We start from the raw sequence: 18647 nt of genomic DNA, 5'->3' as shown, positions 1-18647 counted from the left end.
AAGACATACCAGGCTGATGGTAACTACAACCTGATGGAGAATATCACATAAATAGTGGCTACAGAGCAGGATGACACCATGCATTGCTCAGGCAGTGAGAACAGCAAGACAGGGCAGGGGATAGAATCAGGGATGGGCTGGTTGGCAGGCGGGGAGCTTCCATCTCAGGGAAAGCAGAGGTGTTACAGTCCACTTATCCAGAGGGTTTGGAAGGGACAGAGGGGCAGGACTAAGGATGTTGAGTGTCAACTGGCTCAAACCATCTGGGCCAATACAGGTTGAATAGGACCTCCTTAAAAGCACAGCCCACACTAGGCACAGGCCTGAAGTCTCCCAGTTGGCCCTGGGTTGGGGAGCCCTGGGTTCAGTCAGAGAGAGGGTTCCAGGCACCCTTGAGGGAGTAACAAAAGCTCCTTCATGGCAGCAGCCAGAGAGTCAGCTCCTATGAAGACAAGGGGGCCTCTGTATGACCCTGGGTATTGGGAAATATGTGGACTTCTCCAAGAATAACGACACACATGTGCACACATGGGCACACCCACAAAACCAAACATACAGTTACAAATGGGGAGCCTCCCTTGAAGTTGGACGTATACACACACATTTATAGCCACAGTCACATGTGACAGCTCAAAAGGTGCACACACACACACACACACACACAGTGCCCCCCTCCAATAGTTTCTCAAATGTCAACATGCACCCAGGCCCACAAAGACCACACCCAGCCATACAGGATCCATGTGAATAAGCCATAACACACACACAGGGACAGGCACACTGGGCAGACACAGAGATGAATACATGAACTTGGAAGGATCCCATAAGCCTGACTAGAATCTGGTACCCAAATGCCACTGTTCCTACTATAGTCCCCCTGGGGCACAATGGCTGGAGATGGGAAGGGCATCTGGGAATCAGGCCAGGCTGGGCCTCCCCACTGAAGGAGGTCCAGAGCAAAGTCCAAAGTGTGTAAGGAAGGAGTGGGTGGGTCATGCACATCCCTATGCAGACCTGCCACCTTGCCTGCAGGGCCTGGGAGGAGTGGGGGGAGGGGGAGTCAGTTGAGGCTGAGGCTGGGAGGTCACAGGTGACAGTCACAGGCTCGGCACATGAGAGCAGGGGAGGGCTGGAACATCTGCAGGTGGGGACAGCCCACATATGACCTCCATGAGCTCTAGGCTTACCATGCAGAAAATGACAGACAGATTAAGTAATTCAACCAAAGCCACAAAGCCAATGGGGCAGACCCAGGTGGAGGGGGAGAGAGGCTCCAGTTCCAGTGCTCAAATGGCCCATCTGGCCTGCAGTGCAGCAAGGGGATGTGTTGGCAGGTGGGAACAGCTCCACTAGGTGGTCCCAACCCCACTCCTTCTTTTTCCCATAGAGTCCCTAGGATTTTCCTGATTATTTACAAGAAACAAATATTTTGTGTTTGGGAGAAGGTAAGGTGGCCACCTAAGCCTTTTGGTGTCTGTCAGTCCCTCTGCAGTAGGTAGAGCCCAGATGATGCCCCCGCCCGACTGCAGGGACCTCGAAAAAGCTGGGAGAGACAAGACCAACCCATGTAGCAGGCCATTCCCAGAGGACAGGAAACAGAGGAGCTGGTGAGCATGGGCATGAGTGGTCTGGACAGGCCTAGTTCAGATCCAGTGCCCTGAGAACATGGCTGAGTCTTGGGCAGGCATGCTGAGCACCAGGCCTGGCACAAGAAACAGTGCCAACACCCAGAAGCCGTCACCACGGTCCTTACCACCACTGTCATCCTCACACCCTGCCCTGTCTCTGCCCATTTTCATCTATCCTCGGTCACTCAGTCATGGGGTGCCTGGCCTGTGGGAAGGTCTGGGGTGGGCTGAGGCAGCCTACATCCATGGGCAGAGCACAGGCCTCAGCTTCCCTGTCTTAACAATGGAAACCCCCAAGATTTCTCCAGTCCTGATACTGGAGGACCCCGAGAGCCTCCTCTCACACCCCCAACCTTGGCCCTGAAGCCTATACCACACAGACATCTGATCCGACCTTGGCTTTGGTGACTGGCTGCTCGGCTGCTCTTGTTTACCCAATACAACCATAGACATGATCCAAAGCTTCCGGGGCTGTTTTGAAAACAGTGGCTCAACCACCACAAGCCTGCCCTCCTGGTGCCTGGGCAGGAACCTTCGAGGGACAGCAGTCCCAGCAAGGACCCTCAAATTCCCCCACCAATGGCTTGCTGAGCCCTCTCCTCCCCAACCTAGGCTTTAGATTCTCAGGTCTCCACCTTTAGCCCAGACCCTTCTGGACCCAGGCTGTGGCCCCACCTGCCTCCCCAACCTCACCATGTGAATGATTCTAAAAGTGCTCAAATCTGCCCACAGCAGCCCACTGGTGTTCCCTTCCAAGTGCTTCTCATCTGTTAGGGGCGCCCACGCTCACACAGCTGTCAGGCCAGACACCTGGGGCCAGTTTGCCTCCTCTGGGGCCTCCCCACCCAGACCACAATGGTGTCTGCCTCTGCAGCAAAGATCAAGACCTTCTTTTCTCCGCCTCCTGCCCCATCCTGGCCACCATTGCCATCTCCAGGCTTGGTACCTGCCTGCCCACGGCTCTACCTCCCCTAGTTTGGCCCCTATGGTTCCTCTGCTCCAGCATCCAGACAGGGCTCTTAAGACTTAAGAGTACAGCAGACCTCATCACCCTTGCCTAAGCCCCTGGAGTTTCCTATTGCTCCTTGGGTAAGCTCAGACTCCTTTCCTGTGGCCCTTACCTTCCTGACCCCCTTGGTAGCTGCTCTCCCTTCATTCCAGTGTCCTAGCCACAATGACCCCTTTCAGTTCTCTGATCAGACAAGTTCCTTCCTGCTGAGGAGGCTCTGGGCTTGCTATTCTGTCTTCCTGTCCCCAATGCCCCACAGTGGTTCCTTCCCATCATTCATTTCTCATAAGGATACTCCCCTATCTGCCTATTTCATAGAAATAAGAAGACTTACAGCCGTCCAGCACCTGGCTCCAGGGGACACAGCCAGGAAATATTAAACAAGGGACTGTCTGATGCTTGCCGAGGTCCTTTTCCTAAATCTGCAGGATTCCCTTGCCTTGATGGCCCAGCCCTACAATGATCTCCAGCCCTCCAGGCTCCTGAGCCCTGCCTGCCATATCGCCATCATTAACTCTTCAACACGGGAGAGCTCAGCCTCTTGGTCCCAAAGAGTGAAAGCCAAAGCTCATCCTAGTCCTCACTGAGCTGACCTTCTGTTTGTTTCTGGGATAGGCAGGCCACCAGCTGCCATGGGTTAAGGATGGATGCATGCACAAGTGTATGGGGGGATTTGTTGCTCCCTGACCCCTCAGTCTCCTCAGTCCAAGATGACTGCCCCCTACCCCCGTCCAAAGGCTGAGGCCAGGGGTCTGAGGGTAGGTAGGCTGGCAGGAGGGCTCACCACCCACTTCCTCATTCCCAGCCAATTCTCTAAGCCCAAAGTCCTGCAGGAGCCCAGAGTGGGAGGGCTGAGAGGAGCCCTGAGGGGGCAGGCAGTTAGCTGCCTGCTTCCCTTCCCCAGCATCCTGCATCTATTTGTCACGAAATCTGTTTTCTTCTCTCTTTGAAAGGGAGTGAGGGGGAGACAGCAGGAGGGGGCTGGGCTGCTGAGTGGGCACAGCTGCTCCACCCTGGCACTCCTTCCTCAGAGGACAGGGAACCTATTGAACCAATGGAGCTCTCCCACCCCTGGTATTGCTGCCGAAGGCAGAACTGAGGGGGAAGGAGGGAGCCAGAGACCTGACTTAGTTGGGCTCCAAAGCCACCTGGCCTTGTGACACTGGGACAGTCCTCAGCCAATCAGACAATTATGGCCCATTATTAGTGCCACTTGCTGTTTTCTGAATAGTTACCAGGAAGCAGGCACTGAGTACTTCACATGACTGACAGAAGATGTGCCAAGCATGGTGCTGGCTACTTTGCACACATTATCTTACTTTCCATATAACCTCGCCAGGGTAGATATCATTGAATTTGCCAGAGGGGGAAACTGAGGCACTGAGTAGCAAAGCCACTTGGCCAGGCTCATTTATACAGTTGCTTAGTGCTGCCGAATCTTCAAGAAGCAGCCTGCCATCTCCGTCCCCAAGAGACTGTGCCTGTTGAAGTTGATGCCTCTGATTCTTGGCTTCCAGGCTTGGAGGGAGGGAGAAGCTGGAGTTGTGGGGCTGCAGGGGACTTTATGGTCTCAGCACCTCATCTTTCTCCTAGAGTCTCTAACTAGGCTAAGCAGCCCTGGCAGTAGAAAGCCTGATCAGTCAGCCTAGCCCACAGGCAAGATGCTGCTCCCCTCGGAAAGCAGGACAGGGGCGGGGCAAGCCACAGGCAGAGGGCTGGTCAGTCCCACTCTGAAACCACTTCCTGGGCAGCCCAGAGGAAGTGAGCCTCCGGAAATGCCTCGGACAGACGGTCTTCTCCCCTGGGTCTAGGCCTTGGAAAGTGGACCCTAGGAGAGAGTACCCTGCCTGCCTCCCGGACCCCTGAGCCTAGCAACTCCACTCTCTCCAGACATGGACACTGGGTTAGACAGAGGGGCTGTAGGACCCCCACTGGCCCGTGAGCACCTCAGCCTTATGGCCAAACAGCCCACTTCCTCCTCTGTGGCAGCAGCCACAAACGGTACTGCAGCAGCTGACACAGCCCCTCCCCCACGCCCATGTCCCTGGTCTCCAGTACCAAGCCCTGGAGGCCTGAGTTACATGGGCAAGACAGCTGTTGACTGCCCACAGCATGGCCCACCCAACTCTAGCCTCTGGTCACAGCCACACCTGGACTCTCACTGTCACGCCAGACCCAGGCTACATGGCTAGGCTGTTACCCTGCCTAGGGCCTCACTTCCCAACCCAGCATGGGCACAGTGCGGTATGTGTGGGCAGACATCTGAGTGCATGATGACAGAGACGAGTGTGTGTATGCGCATATTAGTGTGCCCATGGGGGTGTATGTGCAGGCACTAGGCACCTATGGCACATGTGCCCAGTGCAGCCTGGCATTCTGTATGAACATGTGCACATCTCTGCTAGCCAGGCAGGTGATGCTTGAGAGTAGAAAGTGGGCGGCTCCAAAACTAACTAATTGAACTCCTCAGGGAAGGAGTTTGAGTGCTGGGAGGGAATGGCTCCCCTGGCCTCAGGGGGCAGAGGCCCTCAAGCCAAAGGTACTTCACATCCTTCCCACCAGATAGGTTTTGGAGTAGGATGAATAAGCAGAAGACCCTCTGCCCCTAGTGGAGTGACAGCCCTGTCCCCAGAGTCAGGCCCAGGGAGTCCAGCCTCCTCAAGTTCACTCAGTCACCCTAAGACCTATAGTGCCTGACAGGCAGTAGGGTGGGAGTAGGGAACCGATCAGGGAGGACTCCTAGAGGAAAAGCCATCCTTCCCATCCCCTGCTCCTATCCCCCCCAGGTTCCAGGTGCCCTCAGCACACACCCATTCAGAATCTGGCTTACTGGGGATTTAAACACTCAGTGAGTAACACTTTTCTCCCCCCCTTCCTTTGTTCGTTTGTTCCTTTCTTTCTTTTTTTTTTACGGGGGAGGAGATGCAGGGGATTGAACTCAGGGGCACTCGACCACTGAGCCACATCCCCAGCCCTATTTTGTATTTTATTTAGAGACAGGGTCTCACTGAGTTGCTTAGCACCTTGCTTTTGCTGAGGCTGGCTTTGAACTCCCGATCCTCCTGCATCATCAGCCTCCCGAGCCACTGGGATTACAGGTGTGTGCCTGGCTGGTTCCTTTCTTTCTTTCTCTTTCTGGGAATTAAACCCAGGGCCGGGTGCATGCTAGGCACGTGAGTTACACGGAGCTTTATGCTCCAGCCCAGAAGACTGTTTCAATTGTAATAGGGGCTGACGGAACCAAGGCTGGCCCCAAAGGGAGGGATTTCTAGCTTCCTGAGGCGCCTCGGAGACTGCAGCCTTCTTGGGCATTCCTCAGAGACACTGCCCAGCTTGCCTTGAATCTAGAGGCTGGGAACTGGGATTTAGAATCCCTCCTCAGCCCCAGAGAGGCTGGGGAAATAGAGTGGGGGAAATGGGATATGGAAGAATATCCAGCTGTGCTGAGAGACCCCATTCCATTCCCAACCCAGCATCCAACCCACCGAACCCACCGTGAGGCCTAGGTGAACCTCCATTTCCCTGTGTGATGGCGAGGATGATGTGACAGAGATACAAGGAGCCATGGAAAAACTGACACACCCTCCCCCAACCCTTGGCTCACATATCACTTTCTAACTGACAATAAATTGTCATCACTCCTTCCCCCAAACAACTGGTGGGCTCCAGTCCTCCAAGGCCAAAGCCTTCCCTGGGCCACAGCCAGGTTTTAGGCAGTGAGCTCCTCCTAGGCAGAGCAAATGGCTGCTTCTTCTGGGCACCCAGGCCCCAAACCACCCAATCCCACAGCAAAAAGGGAGGAGTCCAAAGAAGAATGCTACCCCAGCCCAATGTCCTTCTGCCTAAGAGAACGCAGTCCTACCTGGGGCTCCCAACTCCCGCTTGTCCTTGGTCTGGGCTCCTGTTGCTGCTGCCACTCACCAACCACCAGGAAAAGTAGGCCCTCCGCCCTCACTTGGGCCAATTCCCAGCAGACCTGCAAGAACAGGAGAAAACAGCTGAGCCGGGAAGCAAACAGGATCTCCCCATCAGCATGGCTGACACAGACCCGCTCAGTCTTGCCTGACTCTTACATCTTGGACCTCTCTGGACTTGACTTTCTCTTCTGTGAAATGGGCTGCCAGGAACAAATATTCTTGGGCATTGGCTATGTGTCCACTTCATGTTAGGAGTTGGAACACTGTGTCCCTGCCCTTGGAACATTTTCAGCCTGGTAAGGAGGTCAGCAGACAGCAAAGAGCTGTTTCCAACCCTCCGTCTGCAGGAGTTTGCCCTGCAGGTTTTGGAGTCCTAGGGTGCAACCAGGCACCACCACTTTAGGGCCTGGGGCAATTCCTCTGAGCCTACTTTTTAAATGGAGAAAACATTAATACCACAAGTGCCTCTATGGCTTCAAATTTTATTGTATTAGCTCCTATGCTAGATTCATGTTGAAACAAATGAATGATGATTTTTTTTTTATTCCTTGTTTGGTATTTTATGGTTTATTTGATTCTCCCATTATTTTGTGCCCATTATACAGCTGAAAACCTGAGGCCCGGAATGGCAGTGACGGCAAGGTGCGCTAGATCTCCTAGCTAAAAGGCATTTCCTCTAAAAGACCAGGTCAGGGCTCCACAAGATTTCCTTCCCCAGGTATAAACTCCTCCCTACCACCCAGTCCCCCATCAGCAAAGGTATCCTCCCTGGTGGCAAAGGTATCCTCAGGCTTTTTCTTTTTGTCATTACTTTAAATTATTTCTAATTTTAATTTAAATTCCAATTAGCTGTGCCAGCTAAATGGTGTCAGGGCCCTGCAATTACAGCTCTGAATCACCCCTCTTCCCCCTCTTCCCCCCATCACTGCTACTGAGACTAGGGGCTGGCCATGAGGAGTTGGAAGGGTTTTATCATTCATTCAGGCTGAACAGGGTTGGGTCTTGGAGTTTCCAAACACATGCTCCCTCCCACAGACAGCTTGATCAAGGGGACAGGAAGGGGCAAGAGACCCACTGTAGGCAGGAAATGGGGTTGGGCACTTGGGAGATTTCTTAAATCCCAGCTTCCAAGATAATGGGAATCACAGAGCTGTGGGGTGATCACCAATAAGACTTAGTGTGTGTGTGTTAGCTCACTGTGGGTCAAGGCTGTGCTGAGGATCAGTGACACAGGACCTCTACTCATCACAACTTTCTCCATGCTGCAGACAAGGAAACTCAACCTCTCTTGCTCTGAATAAGTACAGTGAGTATTTGAGCCCATGTCTGTCTTGGTCCAGAGCCTGAGATCTTGGTCATAACACTACAAACCCCAGAACTCGCCTATAGCTTTCACCATTGCCCCAGGAGCCAAGGTTGGCTTTGTGCATGCACAGCGCACACCCATGACCTCATGTTCTTGCACATGGTCTCACACACGGGGGCTCTCACCTTCCCTCCCAGCACTGTCACTACATACCTTGTCACATTCCCTCCTGCACTGACACCCACACCCAGCTATCTCAGTTCCCTACAATCACAGTCATTCCCAAGCACACACCTGTAGTTTCATACAGTCAGACTGTGAGTCTGTTACCAGTCATAGGCTCCCACCATAGCCCCACACTGCCAGTGTCACCTCCAGCGCAGTCCCAGCACACACAGGAGCTCTCATAACATTCTACAGCCAGGTATAACCACCCAAACATATCCCCCCCCCCCGCCCCCAGCTGCCCTCCGCCGGCCTATCTACCACACCCCAGCCCAGTCCATAGCAGGAAGGAGGAAACCCAAGGGACCAGTCTCCTCCCTCTGGACCAGGTCAGCCTGGTCACAGTAGCTCAGTGGCAGAGGGACAGGAAGAACCAAATGTGAGTGCACACACACATGCACACTTATTTAGACACACTCACACATGAGCCCAGTGGGCTGGCACCCCAACACCAGGGGCTCCCACAATTAATGGATCTAATGTACTCATGGCCAGTTGGTCACCATGATATACCCAAGTGCAAAATAGGACCTTCCAGACACACAGGGACACCCCACCACCACCACATAAGGGCAGTCTGGTGACACAGAACAAACACATCAAGATCTGGTGTGCACAGTTGCAGAGGACACACAAAGAACTTCAGGACAAACAAACACATATACATGTACAAGGCACACACGTGAAGAAGGACACAGAATCACAGGGGCACGTCCCACAAAACACATAAGGAGACAGACACACAGCATACCCACAAGTCCAGATACAGGCCATGCAGCACACGGTGATAGGGTCCATGCAATAGGGTAGGGGCCAGAGGAAAAAAGATCCTCCCACACTCGCACCCTAGTCAGGTTTAAATGGGGTACTTAATAGGACTCTCCCCGCCCCCACAGAGAGGGAGTTGGGGAAGTGGGAGCAGTTGTGATGGTGCTCACCTCCTCCCTCTCCAGAGCTGGCCAGCAGGGTGCCTCCATCTCCACCCCCCTTCCCTTACCAGCCTGGGCCCCCAGGGAGGTGGCTCCTGGGTTAGGGAAGCTGGGACTTACCGCACCAGGCAGGGCCACCCGGAGAGGGGGCTCAGAGGGGCGGGGTGAGAAGGGGGATGGTGGAGACTAGAGCCACGCCCAGCCCAGAGACAGATGGAGAGACCGAGAAAGACATCAAGACTGAAAGAAGAGATAGAGAGCTGGAGGCGCCGAGCGGGTCCGCCCGGATGGGACCCAGGGGCGGGAGATGAGGCGTGGCGGGCCGTCTGGCTCCGGCTCTAAAGGAGAGGCTGCTGGACAGGCACCGGACTGCGAGCGTGGGCCGGGGGCGCGGCTGCGAGAGGACAGGATCGAGGGGGCGGCGGGGTGAGTGGTGGGGGTGGGGCGATGGAGCACGCGGAGGGCGACTAGCAGACAGACCCGGTCTGGGGAGAGGCGGACCCGGGAACACAGAGGGAGCGAGGACACACGAACGGACAGAGGGCCCCAGAGAGATCAGGGAGGGACGATCGGACCCTTGGAGCGGCCGGGGCACACAGGAAGGTAGAAGGCCAGGGAGCGATCGGACATGAGGGCCCAGGCTCCCACCGTCGAACAGAGGGACAGACGGACGGGGGCACCGAGACACCGCGGGTCTCGGCACTCGGCGGGACTTTGCTGGTCGCAGCTCAGTTTCTCAGTTTCGGAAAAGGGAACCGGAGAAGGGAGGGGGAAGGGAGAAGCGCTGAGCTTTCGAGGTAGGTAGCCCGGATCCCGCGCCCTGCTCTCACTCACCTCCTGGCGCGAGGCCAGGCGCCAGGGGTCGCGGCGGCAGGGGTCTGGTTCCCGGAGCTGCTCCCAGGAGTGCGCGCGGACGGGGATCGGTGCAGGCCTGACCCGGACGGGTCCAGGGGCGGGTGGGGACGGCCCCGGTCTCAGCGCTGCTGCCAGATACCAGGGGTCGCTTTGGGGATCCCAGCGGCCGCCGCCTCCTGCTCAGGCGCCGCTGCACACGGAAGTGCAAGGGGGCGGGGCGGCGCGACCTCACCCAGGTGCCGGCCTCAACCCCGCCCCCGCTGAGGGCCCGCCCACAAGTGCCGGCCCCTCCAGGGCCCCGCCCCCGCCAGCTGGGAGCTGAAGGGTCCAGCGGGTTTGTGCCTCTCTAGGTCTGGCTTAAGTCTTCTGACCTCTCTAGCCTCCCCAGCACCCTTCACGCCTCCGCCCTCCAGTAGTCCACAAGCCGGCATCTGGAGGGGACCCCATTTTACAGTGGAGGAGGCTGAGGTTGGTGGGGCCCCTATACACCCTGAAGCCCAGGAGGCGCCCGCGGGGGTTCCCGGGCTCCTCACGCCCACGCTTGGGACTCCCCACTGGCCAGCTGGCCCTCCCAGCCTGGCCTCACTTCTTCTTTTCCTGTTGGCTGGAGCGCGGACGCAACCGGGCTCAGTGCCCGCCGCCAGGCCTGCTGGTCCAAGCCCTGCCCCAAAGACGCAGCTGGAAAGACTCCTGGGCTGGCAGTTCTAGTTGATCTGAGTCTACACTGCTCATCGGGCAGTTCTAAGAGCTGCCTCTACCTCTCCCGTTCTTCTGCTGTCCTGTCCCTACCTTCCAGAGTTTCCATAGCCCTAGGCAGGCACAAGAACTCCCTTTCTAGACGTGAAAATTCGTTGTCAGCTATAACTCATTCATTCATTTTTTTTCACCCAGTGTACTCTGAGCCTAGACCAATTGGGGTCTAGGGAGTCAATCCCCTGCCCTCAAAACTCAGAAAGCCAAGCCATTGCCTCATACTAAGTCCAAGAAATGGCATTTTGCAGGAGGCAAAAAAAAACCGGAGTTCTGTGCTCTGGCCTCCTGGGGGACCACCTTGAGGGGATGAGAATAGTCTAGACTGCTCTTCCTAGCTGAGACCCTGGGGCTTTAGAAGTGGAGGATGACCACTGAGGAGGCCTGAGTTGACTATGGGGCCTGTGGCAGAGACAGGACACAGCTAGAACGTTAGTCTTCTGCAGCAGTGGAAGGGTGGGGAAGGCTGTTTCAATGGGCCGGTGACGGGTTTAAGGGGGCTCCTGGGAATCAGATGAGGCAGTGGGCGGGCTGGCAGGAAGCAGGAGGCTAGGAGAGGCGGGGTAAGAAACAGAACACGTGATTGAGGTTGGAGAAAGTGGGTGGGAAGAAGAGACCAGACCAGGTAGATTGCAGGGCTGCAGGAAGGGGGGTGGGGGTTGACCATGAGACCAGGGATGGAGATGCCTGGCAAAGATGTGTTGAGGATCTGGGCTGGAGAGAGAAAACCACAATGACTCCTCCCACTACAGAGGGAGGGCCCTGTACCCTATACCCTGGAAGGAGGCAGAACTCTGTTTGAAAATTAATTAGCGTCTTAAGTTCACAGCCCTGGTCCCTCACTCTTCACACTTTTGAACATAACATTTCCTGGGTCATTTCCTGTCCATCCCCGTATCTCTGTATTTCTTGGTTATGTCCATTCAAATGCCACTCTTCCCTGATGTCCACTTGCAATCCAGGGCATCATCTTGAACATATTCATTAGCTTTCCTGGCGTTGGGCTGAAGGAAAAGGTGGTGTGCTGCAAGGTGAGTTTTGAGTGACCTTTGCCCACTTGGAATCAGGTTTCCTTTCTGGCTCCTCCTCTGGGTTCACAGTAGCCAACCCAGCCTCTCCCTCAACATCAACAATAGCCCTACCTTGTACTAGGAACCATAGAGGATGTCTAGACATTGGGGAGCTCCAGGTCCAGCCACCAGACCTTTGTTGCCACATGCTACCTTCCACCTTGGAAAAGGAAATGAAGAATGATGGCTATCAGTCATGGGGCTACCCTGTGCTAGCCTGTCCTAGGTGCTGGATGTGTGCAGTCTGCCCAGTCCTCAAGTCTCCCATAGGTGGGGGCCACCCTCCCAGAGGGTGGTGAGCAAACTGAGCCTAAGAGAAAGATGAAGCCACTTGCCCAAGAATATATAGTACACAGAGGCAGAACTCAAAGCAAGGTCTGCCCAGCTTCAAAAGCCATACTTTGCATCAAGGATTCTCAATTTCAGCACTTAAGGACTTTTGGGCCACATTATTCTTTGTTATGGGTGTTGTCCTGTGCACCCTAGGATGTTTAGCAGCATCTCTGGCCTCTATTGCTACTAGACATCAGTAGCAATCCCATATCCCACTCCCCTCTACACATAATTTGTGACATACAAATAAATCTCCAAATGCTGCCAAATGCCTCACAGGGGCAAAACTACCCATTGTTGGAAACATCTGCTTTAGAGTTAACTATAGGAATAACTATAGGAATAAACCAACAGGAAACACTCCCTGGTCTTCAGGATTATATGGGCTCATGAGTTTAGGGACAGTTACAGTTTGGATGTATGAAACAATGCAAAAAGGTTTAGAGGAGAAATGATCGGGTCATGAAAGCCTTAATCCAATTAGTAAATTAATTCCATGATAGAATTAATTAAGTGGAAATTGAAGGCAGATAGGGTGAGGCTGGAGCAAATGGATATTGGGGGCTTGGCTTTAGGGTATATTTATACCTTGTATCTGGCAAGTGGAGTCTCTTTCTCTCTCTCTGCTTTCTGATCATCATATGAGCTGCTTCCCTCTGCCACTCTCTTCCACCATGATGTCCTGCCTCACCTTGAGCCCTGAGGAATGGAGCTGACTATGGACTGAAACCATGAACTCCCAAATAAACTTTTCCTCTTCTACAATTGTTCTGGTTGGGTCTTTTAGCCACAGCAGCAAAAAGTTGACTAAAACAGGGACTTAGAACGCACATCAGCCTCAGTCTTCCTCCTCTGGAGAAGCACAAGGAACTCAAAAAGAGGCAGAGGGGCTAAGGCTGTCCTGGTCATGCTCTATCAAGGGCAGAAGAGGGATGAAGGTCGACTTCCTTACAGAGATAGGCCCTGGGTCCTAAGGCCCAGGCATATGTAGGGTCCAGGGAGTGCAGGTCAAGCTTGCCTGGTGCTGCAGCATCCTGAGCTGCTTTTGGAGCCATGCTGGGTGGGCCAAGGCAGAGTCCAGATGAGCTGACCCCTGTGCACACATAACCAACCCAATAAGGTCCTTCTGTGGCCTGGGAGCAAATTTTGGCTGTGTCCCATGCTAACTATAATTCTGGTCAGGTGACCCCACCTTTCCCAGCCTGAGTCCTCACCTATGGAATTGGCTGGATAAGGGTTAATGAGATGATATGTACAGAGCCTCAGCCAGGGTAGACACCTGGTAAGGGTTTGCTTCACACTGGCTAGGGTTACAGGCATGGTCCTTATGCCAGATCACAGGCTGTCAGCCTTGAAAGAGCCCTTGATGGCCTCTCATGACATGAAATGTAAATCCCCAAGTAGGGCTGGGCTCATAGCAGCCATCCAGAAGTGACATTTTCCTCCTCCAGGTTCACAGCCAAGGAAACAGCTAAGAGTAGAACTGGGAAGCATCCACCCAGGCTCTATGGGCCCCCTGGAGGGTTTGTCCGGAGAAGATGAAGTTGACCCCTGCCACCCTTGTCCCATCTAAAGGTTGCAAATACTTTGGGCCCCCAGACTCCTCCACAGGAAGTCAAGGACTAAACCACACAACCTGGAAAAGACCTGGACCACTTTCTGTCCCAGAGGCCCACCCAGCTGAAGTCAGAACAGGGTCCCCCATTTGATGTCTGCCAAGAGTTAGTCCTTGTTTTGGACTAAGGGTCCCTGTTTCTGTCCCTTCTTGTCCCTGAAGTTTTGGCTGCTAGAATCCATCTCTATCACATCCAGAGCACTGGCCTGGCCAAGGGAGAATGGGTTCCTGTTTCTGGGGCAGGAGGTGTAGGTCAGCAGGGACAGTCCTCCTGTTGGGGGTAGGAAGGACACTTGGGGCGTGCCCATGCCCCAGGCCACCAAGACTGTCATAGACAGGGATTTCAGTCCGGAAGCAGGTGAGGGGCAAGCAAGGGCAGGCTCAGAAGGCAGTAGCCTTATGGGTATTACTACATGGCAGGGAAGTGCCAGGTCAGGAAGCTGAAGGGACCAGGTTACAGCTTGTTTCTGCCAAGGACCTATGTCTTTACTGTGCCTGCACTTCCTCATCTGTGGAATGGAGATGGTAATAGTAATGACCTCGGGTCACTGAGTGGACCAACCAGATCAAGCTTCTGAGACACAGGGAGTGAGCTCAATCCCTGTTGGTGTTAACTGCCAAACAAAGTTAGCAAGGCTGCAGGTTCCCTCAACAAGTTTGTGTTTGCATAACTTGAGAAATACCTAGTGGAGGGGGGGGGGTCAAAGGAAGGTGCTTCCTGGGGAAAGCAGGTCGCAGGGCTATTCTGCCATTCTCGCGAGTGTGCAGCCAGCCCTAGACTGACTCAGCCCTGCTCTATCACAGCACAGCTCTGGCCAGCCTGAGACTCTCTTGGAGGCTCCACAGTTCCTGTCCCCCAAAGGGGCGTGGGAGTGGGAGGGGGGGCATTTGCGCTAGGGATCGTCACCAAGGACATCTAGAGAAGCAAGAGAGTCCCCAGTCGTGCTCTATCAGGTCTCACAAGGCGGGGGCATGCTCAGTCACCCACGCAGCGGGAAGGCGGGGAGAGCTGGGGTCTCACACAGGTCCCCTTGCAGTGCTTCCTTCAGGGGACTCTGTCTCTCCCCGCAGACGTTGGTTTACAGAAGGCAGCTTGGCTCGTGGGAACCGCGAGAGCAGGGCTAAGCTGAAAGGTGGACCTCGAAATGGGGAGGGTGGGGACCTCCGCAGGCACACCAGGGTCCCCTAACAGCCGCACCCCACAAACACGCTCCAGGAGGCACGACTCCCGCGCACTGCCACCGACTGCCCCGAGGCCTTGCCCCGCCCCGCCCCAGAGAAATCTTTCCCGGCCAGGGGCGGAGACACCGCCCAGCCACGTGACGCAGGCCAGGCTATAAAAGACCAGGCTCTATTCCCGGGTCCAGCAGCCACCTGGCGGCTCTTGAGGCGCCGGCACCTGGGCGGGGCGCCACTTTCTTTTGTCAGCCACTGGCTCCTTCCTGGAAAGTCAGAAATACCTAAGTATACCCATTTTGTGGATGGTGCAACCGAGGTCCTGGGTATGAGGGTCATCCAGGGCACTGCAATCAGCCTCTTAACTGGAAAATAGATCTTAAGGACCAGGTGCTGGGTGGGGAATGAGAAGTTGAGAGGGAGAAGCATAGAAACCTAGAAAAGTAAATACAGGTTGGGGGCTGGGGTTGTAGCTCAGTGGTAGGGCGCTTGCCTAGCATATGTGAGGCCCCACGTTAGATTCTCAGCACTACATATAAATAAGTAAAATAAAGGTCCATCCACAACTTTAAAAAGACACAGATTGGCAGTTCTGATGGAAAAAATAATACATTTCCATTAAAGCAAAAGAGAAAGAGAAAAGTTTACAGAAGAAAGTGGACATCTCCTATAATTGTACAGGTCATTTCATCTCCCCAGACAGACCTACTCTCCTCACTGTCACACACCTGTAATCCCAGCCACTCAGGAGGCTGAAGCAGGAGGATCACAGGTTCAAGGCTGATAAGACCCTGTCTCAAAATAAAAAGGGCTGGGGATGTGACTCAGTGGTTAAATACCTCTGAGTTCAGTCCCTGGTACCAAAAGAAAAGAAAAAAGAAATTGTTCTTGAGGACACAATCAGGACAGGCTTTCTGAAGAGGCTGTGCAGCTCTCAGAGACTGAGATGGACAGCCTGCGGCTCAGGACCCCTTAATCCTGCCTGAGGACTGGGACTGGGAATCTGAGGCCCCTGACACAGACTTCACCCAGGCTCTGCCAACATCTCTTGGCAGAAATGTGAGCAGGGGAAGCAGCTGAGAGAAGTCGTTGGGCTAGTTGGACCAGCAGAGCCTGAGCGAGGCACCTGCATAGCCAGCAGCCTCCACCCCAAGTCCTCCAGAGGCTCCAGAGGCTCCAGAGGCACCAGGACACTTCTGCTAAGCAACCTCCCCCTGCCCGGCCCATACACACAGACACACCCACACTGCCTGCCCATCAGGCCTGGCCTCTACTCAGGCTATGCTTTGCTCCAGATTCCTTTTCATCAACCAGATGTTAAAAGTCCTTTTAACATCTAACCAGTCCCCATGAAAATTATCCTCCTACAGGGGGCCTCTGCAGGAGCACAACACATTGGCAGAGGCTCCAGATAGGGAAGAATTAGCATGCAGTCTCCATGCTGATTGGTTATGTGACCTAGAACAAGTGCCACCCTTCTTTCAGCCTCAGTTTCCTCATCTGTAAAATCCCCACCTTCTGGAGCTGCCCGGAAACTAAATTAAAATATTGGATGCAGAGGGCCCAGCCCTGTGTCCAGTACTAAAAACAGGTGTGCCAGTAATTCCAATGACTTAGGACACTGAGGCAGGAGATCACAAGCTTAATGCCAGCCTGGGCAACTTAGTTGAAAGCCTATCTCAAAATAAAAAATAAAAAGGATGGGAGATGGAGCTCAGTGGCCGAGAGCCCTGGGGTTCAATCTCATCATCAGAAAAAGAAAACAAGGAAGGAAAGAATAGAGGCAGATGGGCTGACTGTGTTCCCCTCCCCTGTCAGAGTTGTGTCTTCTCCACCAAAGCCCAGAAGATGTGATGGGTAAAGGCAGAGGTTGGCAGGGGAGACATCTCCTCAGGGGGATGAGTCTTACCCTCAGGCTGCTGCCCACCTTACCACTTTCGCACGCCTGGGCCCTGCCTCTGCCCACAGGCAGGCTGTAGGCACAGGCTCTTACCATCTTGGCCACAGTGGCTAGGCAGGCAGCCAGGTTGTTGGGCAGGCCTAGGCAAGAGGAATAGTGAACCCTTGGGGCCAGAAACACAGCCAGTTCCCAGGCCAGCCCCTCTGGGCCTGTGGGTATAGGGCAGTCATGCCAGGGAAGGGAGGTGGGGGTGGAGAAAAGGCTGTAATTTCTGGAAAAAGGGTGGAATTTGGGTCAAGGACTGGGGTACAGAGTCTGTGCCCTCAGGTGGGCACTTTGTGGGGTAGGGACTCAGACAGTTGACATCCAGCCACACTGGACTTTCCAGGGTGGGCTCTGGAACAGAGGCCTCAGCTTCAAGTACCAGACCCAGAATCACAGGAGTCTCTAGGTCCAGAGGAGATCTTCAACCCTGTTTGGGGCCATTGTGAAAAAGATGAACTTGACTTTCAACTTGCTCTTAAGTTTCACATCTGCTCTCCTGGGAAGTTCATGTTGAGGTCTGTCTCAGCTCTCTCATGTTGCCAGAGCAACCTTGCTGGTCTGTCTCCTCCAGTAAGAAGATGGCTTCCCTATATGTGGGTTGCTTCTCCCCTGTGTGTGGTCTTCTCCTAGTCCTGGGCATCTCTCTGAGGCTGAAAGGTTTAGGAGGTACTTAACCACTGAGCCACATCCCCAGCTTTCAAAAATATTTTATTTAGAGATAGGGTCTCATAGAATTGCTTAGGGCCTTGCTAAGTTGCTGAGGCTGGCTTTGAACTTGGGATCCTCCTGCCTTAGCCTCCTGAGCCTCTGGCATGTGCACACAACTGTGTCAGTAGATTTAAGTGCTGCAGTGGCAGTGTTCTGTAGAACTTCACTTTGGGTTCGTGTTATGTGTGTGTGTGTGTGTGTGTGTGTGTGTGTAGGTAGGTAGGTAGTGGCTGGTGTGTATGTGAGGTGCGGGAATACTTGCAGGGAAGAGGGTAGGGGAAGTACCTGGTCTTCCCTCCTGTTCCTTAAACCCCCCTCCTTTTACACTGCCCATACCAAGCCATCAGAACCCAGAGGAGAAGTCCCCAAGGAAGCTTTCCTCTCCCCCAGACTGTCAAGAGGTAGGTGTTGTGAGGATGTACACGGCTTAGCCACAGCACAAAAGAAGACAAAAGGAACTTTCTTCCCTCAGGAAGGAGTTTGCTCCCAGACAGAGGTGCCAGGGGAAAGGTTCCTAGGCCCTGGACTTGGTCCCAGTGGGCTTGCACTGGGCAGCCTTCTGTTCTGGTCTCCATACCCAACCTCACTCTGACAATACCCCGTTCTCCTGTCAGACTCCAATTCCCTGTGGAAGGCTGCATTTATCTCTGTCCCCATAGTGCCTCAGTTTCCCCATCCTGACCTCTCCATTCATTTTTGCGTCCTTGCCATGCTGGCCTGGGCTTCCAAGCTCTTTTGTCTGACTATCTCAGTCCCCTCTATTGAGGACACCATGTCCCCACCCCCAACAATACTTTCTCTTCACAGCAGCCACACTATCCTCCTAAAGTGTCAAGGACAGCTCCTCCCCAGTCCTGAGGCTGACCATGGATCTCTCAGAATAAAGGCCAAATCCTGAGGTGCCATTGGGCCCACACAACTGAGCCCCTGCCTCCCTCCTCCCCTGCCAATCTCTGAGTCCCAGAAGGAGGAACTCCTTTGCCCCTCACAGACAGTGCCCTGCAATGTCTAGCTCTGGCCCTTTGCCCTTGCTGTTGCCTCTGCTTGGCTCACTACACCTAGTTAAGTCTCCATCTTCAAGTGGGGCCTGGCTTCCTCCAGGAAGCCCTCCCCTGCTAACTGAGGGTAAAGGGTACACAGTCCAAGGCCTTCCCATTTCCTCCTCCCTCCTTACCCATCCC

At 54.2% G+C, this 18647-nt stretch overlaps 1 protein-coding gene across 1 annotated transcript in view; it reads right to left on the bottom strand.

Moving 5' to 3' along the window:
• Prkcd (protein kinase C delta) overlaps positions 1–10081 on the bottom strand; it is a 30899-nt gene extending 20818 nt beyond the window's left edge. The window contains exons 1-2 of the mRNA XM_046452915.1: positions 9849–10081; positions 6500–6613 (exon numbers count right to left, since the gene is read on the bottom strand). The gene's annotated coding sequence lies outside the window, so the exon portion shown is untranslated. The remainder of the gene's footprint in view (positions 1–6499; positions 6614–9848) is intronic.
• Positions 10082–18647: the final 8566 nt, after the last annotated feature.

Source organism: Marmota monax, unplaced genomic scaffold, assembly GCF_021218885.2.
Source record: "Marmota monax isolate L192 unplaced genomic scaffold, Marmota_monax_Labrador192_F-V1.1 WCK01_AAM20220418_F8-fsc00042, whole genome shotgun sequence".
Lineage (NCBI taxonomy): Eukaryota > Metazoa > Chordata > Mammalia > Rodentia > Sciuridae > Marmota > Marmota monax.
This window is presented reverse-complemented; position numbering and strand designations above follow the sequence as displayed.